This window comes from Urtica dioica, chromosome 5 (assembly GCF_054948205.1).
Source record: "Urtica dioica subsp. dioica isolate 48M chromosome 5, U.dioica_male_clone48M_v1_H2, whole genome shotgun sequence".
Lineage (NCBI taxonomy): Eukaryota > Viridiplantae > Streptophyta > Magnoliopsida > Rosales > Urticaceae > Urtica > Urtica dioica.
Window position 1 is genome coordinate 19,246,133 of NC_142760.1, and position 8,543 is coordinate 19,254,675.

At 40.1% G+C, this 8,543-nt stretch overlaps 1 long non-coding RNA gene across 3 annotated transcripts; it reads right to left on the minus strand.

Moving 5' to 3' along the window:
- Positions 1 to 807: 807 nt before the first annotated feature.
- Positions 808 to 7,230, minus strand: LOC149397581 (uncharacterized). 3 transcript variants are annotated; one of them, XR_016297269.1, is made up of 4 exons: positions 7,091 to 7,230; positions 2,211 to 2,334; positions 1,110 to 1,155; positions 808 to 866 (listed from the first exon to the last, which is right to left on the minus strand). It is a non-coding gene; the product is annotated as an uncharacterized LOC149397581 (long non-coding RNA). The 3 variants fall into 3 exon arrangements; XR_016297270.1 differs by lacking the exons at positions 808 to 866; positions 1,110 to 1,155; positions 2,211 to 2,334 and adding exons at positions 5,467 to 5,742; positions 5,990 to 6,035; XR_016297271.1 differs by lacking the exons at positions 808 to 866; positions 1,110 to 1,155; positions 2,211 to 2,334 and adding exons at positions 5,467 to 5,746; positions 5,990 to 6,035.
- Between the last annotated feature and the right edge of the window lie 1,313 nt (positions 7,231 to 8,543).

The following is an 8,543-nucleotide window of genomic DNA, read 5'->3' on the forward strand; positions in this document are numbered from 1 at the left end:
TCATCCGCGCTTTGGAAACATGGCAACACTATCTCCTTTCCAAAGAGTTCATCATTCACACCGACCACGAGTCCTTAAAGTACCTCAAAGGACAACACAAGTTGAATAAACGACATGCGACGTGGGTAGAGTTCATCGAACCTTTTCCTTACGTCATTCGGTACAAATCAGGTAAAGAGAATGTGGTAGTCGACGCCCTTTCTCGGAGGTATGTTTTACTTTCATCTTTGAGTGCACACTTGTTGGGTTTTGAAATAATAAAAGAGTTGTACAAAGATGATTCGGATTTTGGTAAAATTCATGCAAACTGTTCACAAAAAGCTTTTGGAAAATTTTATTTGCATGATGGATTTTTTTTTACAAAAACAAGCTATGTTTGCCTAGTGGTTCTATGCGTGAATTACTTGTTCGTGAGGCGCATAGTGGTGGTTTGATGGGTCATTTTGGTGTTGCTAAAACGCTGCCTATTTTGCAATCAAATTTTTATTGGCCGAACATGCGAAAAGATGTTGAACGAATTTGTGGAAATTGCATTGTTTGTAAAAAGGCTAAATCAAAAAGTCAGCCCCATGGTATGTACACTCCTCTTCCCGTTTCTACTTCTCCTTGGATTGATTTATCTATGGACTTTGTTTTAGGTTTGCCTCAATCTAGCAAGGGAAATGATTCCATTTTTGTTGTCGTTGATCGGTTCTCCAAGATGGCGCATTTCAGCCCTTCCAAGAAGACCAGCGATGCTTCCAACATCGCCAACTTGTTCTTCCGCGACATCGTACGACTCCACGGTATGCCTAAAACCATTGTTTCTGTCACGACCCGCGAGCCTTAGCTCGCCCACGAGCCGCGGCAGAGATCTTCGTATCTTACTTGACATAAATAAAATTCATAAAAACTTTGGTGGAAGCGCTTCCAGAAAACATTTTCTAGAAAAACTTTTAAAATATTTACATAAACGTCTCAAAAATATGGGCGAATTTTTCGTTTTTCTTAAAACATACTATTTAAAACTTTACAAACAAAAGACTCGTCTTTTGAAAACAAAATAGACTCATTCGCCCTTGACTTAGCCACAGGTCGACAGCCGTACATACACATGCCTACTTACTTACCGGTTTCGCTGATGCTCTGCTCAGTCTTCTTTGGCCTTTCCTTTATCTACAATATCAAGATAATAACTGTGAGTCGAAAGACTCAGTAAGTGGATATCTACATATCTAATGCACAATGCACATAACACATAAACAATACATAACATGAGATCATATCTTTTCATAACTTGCGGAAGTATCGGCTTAGGTCCCGATAAATCCACCTTACCTTAGAATCAATCGGCTTAGGTCCCGATAGATTCATCTTTCATAAGAATCAATCAGCTTAGGTCCCGATCGATTCATCTTACTTAGGAATCACTCAGCTTAGGTCCCGAGAGATTCCTCTTACTTAAGAATTCACCAGCTTAGGTCCCGGTGATTCACATCATAAACATACTTGCTTTAATCATAACTATGGAATTACCAGCTTAGGTCCCGGTAACTCCTCTTACTTGAGAATATGCCAGCTTAGGTCCCGGCAATTCCCATCATACAATACATTTCCTGCTCGGGATCCCTTAATGATATCCGTACGACACATGTCTTATTGGCGCCAGACAGGAGGGTGCACAGTCTCCTGCCTAATCCCCATGTGGTACCAGCACGAAGCATAATAGGTACCTGCTAACAAGGGGTATATGTCGGAGGCGGTACCATTCTATGTTTTCTCTTTAATTAACTTAACATGAGAGACTGCTTAATTCGGGTTTAATCCCGATCTTAACATATATTCTTTTCGCTTATTAACTCGTGACTTATAAGATCTTGAGATGCGACTCCCAAAGATCCTATCATAATATTCTCGCTTTTGAATACGAGTCCTAACTTCAGTCTCTCATAATCCAGTTCACTAGGACTGGATCTCTGGAAGGTGGCTAACTAAACACATAGCAAAGGCTCGGGTTCCTAGTTACCTCTAGCCATTTTTGTTAGCCGGACTAATTCCGTTTCCCAATTCGTTAGCAGCTTAAAGCCCTTAATCTTGATAGTGAATTATCTTTTGGTTTATCTTACTCTTGCTTACTAGAAAGCATATAGAAAATGCACGTACAATATATGTATATATATAAAGATATATATAATATTTCTTGATATTGTAGGTGCCTATAATCCACTTACCCGGATAACGATTCTTTCGAATCCTGAGATCTTCTCTTCCAGATAAAAGGGTTCTTCTTAACTTCACGTATAACCCAGTCCTCGTAAGCTTCTCCTGCTAATCCTTATAGCAATCTGGACGTATCTATGGAAGAGAAAGATCGAACATCGAGCATACTCAGTATCTCGTCTATTGATCTACTAACGTACACACTTCTACTAAAAGAAAGCTCATAAGGAACGTATTCAAAACGTCCTCCTAGTCACGCTACTCAGAGCGTCTAAAAAAAACAAACATCAGGGAATACATGACAGAACAGAGACGGGAAAGAATCGACGCCTAAAAACAAGGCCTTAACAACTTCCCTGATCTAGGCTAAGAAACGCCCCGCTATTCGACCACCTATTCTTTTGACGGGACAAAGCCCATTTCTTAGGATAGGTTCCCGAAGGTCGAAACTAAAAGAAAAGAACGTATAAAGAAACTCTTACTAACAATCTATAGAATACGTAAGTTATATGAAAATAACTCAAACTGACACTTCTCAAATGTGGTTTAGAAAATCTTTTATGACTTGTCTCTTTTTATTGACAAGTTATAACGTTTGAGAACGTAAATAAAACATTTCTCGTTGATATTCTTTTTCAAAATTAAAAGAGTCGAGCTTATAGTCGAACTCGATTTTTAATACATAATTAAGATAAATATACTAAATAATTACATGAATAATCAACGAGTTTAATAATGATACATATTAATTATTTTTTTCTTAACGACTTACATAAAACGAGCTCGATTATAAAACATACTAATTATAACGTATTAATTCTTGATAATAATAACGTACTAATTTTAACGGTTCAAACGAAACCAACTTGGAAAATAAAACCATTGTCAAACAATAAAACATAACAACACTATACATAAAATATAATAACGCACTAACTCCGAGCACTCATACAATCCATCAAAACTTCGCAACTAACTAAAAGAAAAACTACTTCACTACGTCTTAGACTCGAGTCGGAACTCGGGAAATTTCGACTCGCTAACACCGGGCAGAGACTGCCATAAACAGCCCCCTGAGAGCCGCCACAGCGTCGCTGCCGTCCCCGGCCCAACAGCTCGTCCCAACCGAGCCGATGAACCTCGCTGACCAGCCCCACTCCGTCGTCACTCGCGCAACATCTCCGCCAACCTTCGGACAGCCTCTTCGCCATCCCGAGCCGCTGCCCCGAGACCTGTTCAGCCCACCTAAAACGAGCCTAGACTCTCAACATATATAACTCACACGCACAACAACAAAACAACCGTTAACTCCTATTCTCAAACTAGAAAAACATCATCAAGCTCAGAATCACGTCCCAAAAATCAAGATCAAACACACGGCCAGAACCATTCTACACGGCCAAGACCAAAACCACACGGCCAAGACCAAAACCACAACCAAACCCGTCCAAAACCAAGAACAACACCATAACCAGGAATCATCACCGAAATCCTAACTCACAACCAAAAGCCCCAATTCCAAATAACAGAACCCTAAATCAGATTCAATTAAAATTGGGGTGAAGAATCCCTTTACCTAGCTTGAAGAATCGAATCACCCAGATGAAAACCCTCCTCCTCTCACCGGCGATTCCTCTCAGTCCGGCGTCCTCGGCGGCGCTCGCTCCTTCTCGGCCGCGCGCAGGTGGCGCTAGGGCTCGGTGGCTCGCGATCGGCCGAGCTTCCTCCTCCTTCTTCTTGGTTTCGCTCAGCCCTCACTCTCGCTATCTCTCTCACTCTCGGTCTCTTCCGCTCTCTCGCTCTCTTTCCCTCTCTCTCTCGGCTATCTCTCCTTCTTCTTCTTTTTCCTTTCTTTCTCTCGCTCGTGTGCTTTCTTTCTTTTCTTTTCTTTTTTCCCGTGGGTTTGTTTATTTCGGCTGGAGAGACTTGATAGCAAAGTAAATGATGAAGATAAGTGTTGGGTTGGCAATGATAGAAGCGTGACACATGTGTGATGACTAGGCAAGGCTTAACAATTATCCTTTTATTCTCAAACCAATTTCTTTTTCTTGTTTTCTTTCAAATGGGTCCCTTAAAATTGTTACAACCACGTCCTTTTCATATAATTATTTAATTAAATCCATCACCGAACGGATTATAATTATATGATTCGAACCGAGAATTTTCTCGTTCGTTCTCGAATAATTTAAATATATTTAAGGTTTCTCGGAATTAATTCTCGTCCTTAAGAATTTATTTCTTAAATTAATTTCCGGAATGTTTCCTCGGAATTAATTTATTAATCGAGTTATACTCGATAATTCCTTTGTTTATTCCGAGATTTCCATAACCTTAATATATTTAAAATTAATTCGATAAATCCATTGGAGTATAATTCACTCGAGAATTTAGTTGTAACAACGGAAACTCGTTATTTACTTCCAAATCTCCAAATACGAGTGACGCAGAAACTTGTCCTTACAATCCCTACCCCCTTAAGTTAGTTTCGTCCTCGAAACTTAAAGAAAAGCAGGGTACTCCTTTTGCATCACACTATTGAGTTTCCAGATAATTTTCCATCTTCAGAAAAGAAGAGAGGATATAACTTCCTCTAAACATGTCATCGCCTAATGAATAACAAACTGATTCTGGTCTTAAAGTCCACACACGTATCATACTCAAACTACACTGGTGACTTGAAATAGTCACTTGCTAACGGTTAGATATAACTAACCAGGAATTCACTTCATCATAAACTGCGATTACCTCCCACCAACTTCGAGCTTCAAGTTCCAGCTAGTTCACAGCACAAGCAACCCTCTCAGCATCTGTAAGTTGCATGTACGTGAAGATCTGTTGGATCCTTTTAATCCAATTCTCCGCTAGGGAAGGATCAGCATCTCCATTGAAAGTCGGCGGCGTCTGCTTACGAAAGCGCTCATATACAGGCTCTCCGACAAATGGTGCCATTATCGGAATCTGAAACAGCGGAACCTCATCAGGCGCCATAGCTTGGGCTTGTGGTGGCGCTTGTACATTCTGACCATCTGGATTCATATTCATATTTGGCACGTGCTCACCTTGTCCTCCAGGTTGTTCTGGTCGATGCGCCTGGGGTTCAGGGTCTTGTTGACCCTGTGGAGGTTGTTGCTCGTTCATTCGCGCAATAAGTTGCGTGATCAACCTGTTCTGCTCTTCTATTTGAGCATCTCTTCGATGAGCATCTTCTGCTTGACGCTCTAAAGCCCTGCTAATTTCAGTCATTTCTTATGAAAGATCCGTCTGCGTTCGCTTCTTAGGTCCCATTCTTAATCTCTACTTCGCCTATGAGTAGGAATGGGTAAGCATTCGATTATCCTAATATAACCGTTATCTTTCACAAAGACTCAACAAGATATTATAGATAAGGCTATCTTAAACATCAGCTGACTTATAAGTAAGTAAGTTAGTGTATGTACGACCACAAGTCTACAGAAACGGCTCAACCTGGGCTCTGATACCAAAAATTCTGTCACGACCCGCGAGCCTTAGCTCGCCCACGAGCCGCGGCAGAGATCTTCGTATCTTACTTGACATAAATAAAATTCATAAAAACTTTGGTGGAAGCGCTTCTAGAAAACATTTTCTAGAAAAACTTTTAAAATATTTACATAAACGTCTCAAAAATATGGGCGAATTTTTCGTTTTTCTTAAAACATACTATTTAAAACTTTACAAACAAAAGACTCGTCTTTTAAAAACAAAATAGACTCATTCGCCCTTGACTTAGCCACAGGTCGACAGCCGTACATACACACGCCTACTTACTTACCGGTTTCGCTGATGCTCTGCTCAGTCTTCTTTGGCCTTTCCTTTATCTACAATATCAAGATAATAACTGTGAGTCGAAAGACTCAGTAAGCGGATATATACATATCTAATGCACAATGCACATAACACATAAACAATACATAACATGAGATCATATCTTTTCATAACTTGCGGAAGTATCGGCTTAGGTCCCGATAAATCCACCTTACCTTAGAATCAATCGGCTTAGGTCCCGATAGATTCATCTTTCATAAGAATCAATCAGCTTAGGTCCCGATCGATTCATCTTACTTAGGAATCACTCAGCTTAGGTCCCGAGAGATTCCTCTTACTTAAGAATTCACCAGCTTAGGTCCCGGTGATTCACATCATAAACATACTTGCTTTAATCATAACTATGGAATTACCAGCTTAGGTCCCGGTAACTCCTCTTACTTGAGAATATGCCAGCTTAGGTCCCGGCAATTCCCATCATACAATACATTTCCTGCTCGGGATCCCTTAATGATATCCGTACGACACATGTCTTATTGGCGCCAGACAGGAGGGTGCACAGTCTCCTGCCTAATCCCCATGTGGTACCACCACGAAGCATAATAGGTACCTGCTAACAAGGGGTATATGTCGGAGGCGGTACCATTCTATGTTTTCTCTTTAATTAACTTAACATGAGAGACTGCTTAATTCGGGTTTAATCCCGATCTTAACATATATTCTTTTCGCTTATTAACTCGTGACTTATAAGATCTTGAGATGCGACTCCCAAAGATCCTATCATAATATTCTCGCTTTTGAATACGAGTCCTAACTTCAGTCTCTCATAATCCAGTTCACTAGGACTGGATCTCTGGAAGGTGGCTAACTAAACACATAGCAAAGGCTCGGGTTCCTAGTTACCTCTAGCCATTTTTGTTAGCCGGACTAATTCCGTTTCCCAATTCGTTAGCAGCTTAAAGCCCTTAATCTTGATAGTGAATTATCTTTTGGTTTATCTTACTCTTGCTTACTAGAAAGCATATAGAAAATGCACGTACAATATATGTATATATATAAAGATATATATAATATTTCTTGATATTGTAGGTGCCTATAATCCACTTACCCGGATAACGATTCTTTCGAATCCTGAGATCTTCTCTTCCAGATAAAAGGGTTCTTCTTAACTTCACGTATAACCCAGTCCTCGTAAGCTTCTCCTGCTAATCCTTATAGCAATCTGGACGTATCTATGGAAGAGAAAGATCGAACATCGAGCATACTCAGTATCTCGTCTATTGATCTACTAACGTACACACTTCTACTAAAAGAAAGCTCATAAGGAACGTATTCAAAACGTCCTCCTAGTCACGCTACTCAGAGCGTCTAAAAAAAACAAACATCAGGGAATACATGACAGAACAGAGACGGGAAAGAATCGACGCCTAAAAACAAGGCCTTAACAACTTCCCTGATCTAGGCTAAGAAACGCCCCGCTATTCGACCACCTATTCTTTTGACGGGACAAAGCCCATTTCTTAGGATAGGTTCCCGAAGGTCGAAACTAAAAGAAAAGAACGTATAAAGAAACTCTTACTAACAATCTATAGAATACGTAAGTTATATGAAAATAACTCAAACTGACACTTCTCAAATGTGGTTTAGAAAATCTTTTATGACTTGTCTCTTTTTATTGACAAGTTATAACGTTTGAGAACGTAAATAAAACATTTCTCGTTGATATTCTTTTTCAAAATTAAAAGAGTCGAGCTTATAGTCGAACTCGATTTTTAATACATAATTAAGATAAATATACTAAATAATTACATGAATAATCAACGAGTTTAATAATGATACATATTAATTATTTTTTTCTTAACGACTTACATAAAACGAGCTCGATTATAAAACATACTAATTATAACGTATTAATTCTTGATAATAATAACGTACTAATTTTAACGGTTCAAACGAAACCAACTTGGAAAATAAAACCATTGTCAAACAATAAAACATAACAACACTATACATAAAATATAATAACGCACTAACTCCGAGCACTCATACAATCCATCAAAACTTCGCAACTAACTAAAAGAAAAACTACTTCACTACGTCTTAGACTCGAGTCGGAACTCGGGAAATTTCGACTCGCTAACACCGGGCAGAGACTGCCATAAACAGCCCCCTGAGAGCCGCCACAGCGTCGCTGCCGTCCCCGGCCCAACAGCTCGTCCCAACCGAGCCGATGAACCTCGCTGACCAGCCCCACTCCGTCGTCACTCGCGCAACATCTCCGCCAACCTTCGGACAGCCTCTTCGCCATCCCGAGCCGCTGCCCCGAGACCTGTTCAGCCCACCTAAAACGAGCCTAGACTCTCAACATATATAACTCACACGCACAACAACAAAACAACCGTTAACTCCTATTCTCAAACTAGAAAAACAACATCAAGCTCAGAATCACGTCCCAAAAATCAAGATCAAACACACGGCCAGAACCATTCTACACGGCCAAGACCAAAACCACACGGCCAAGACCAAAACCACAACCAAACCCGTCCAAAACCAAGAACAAC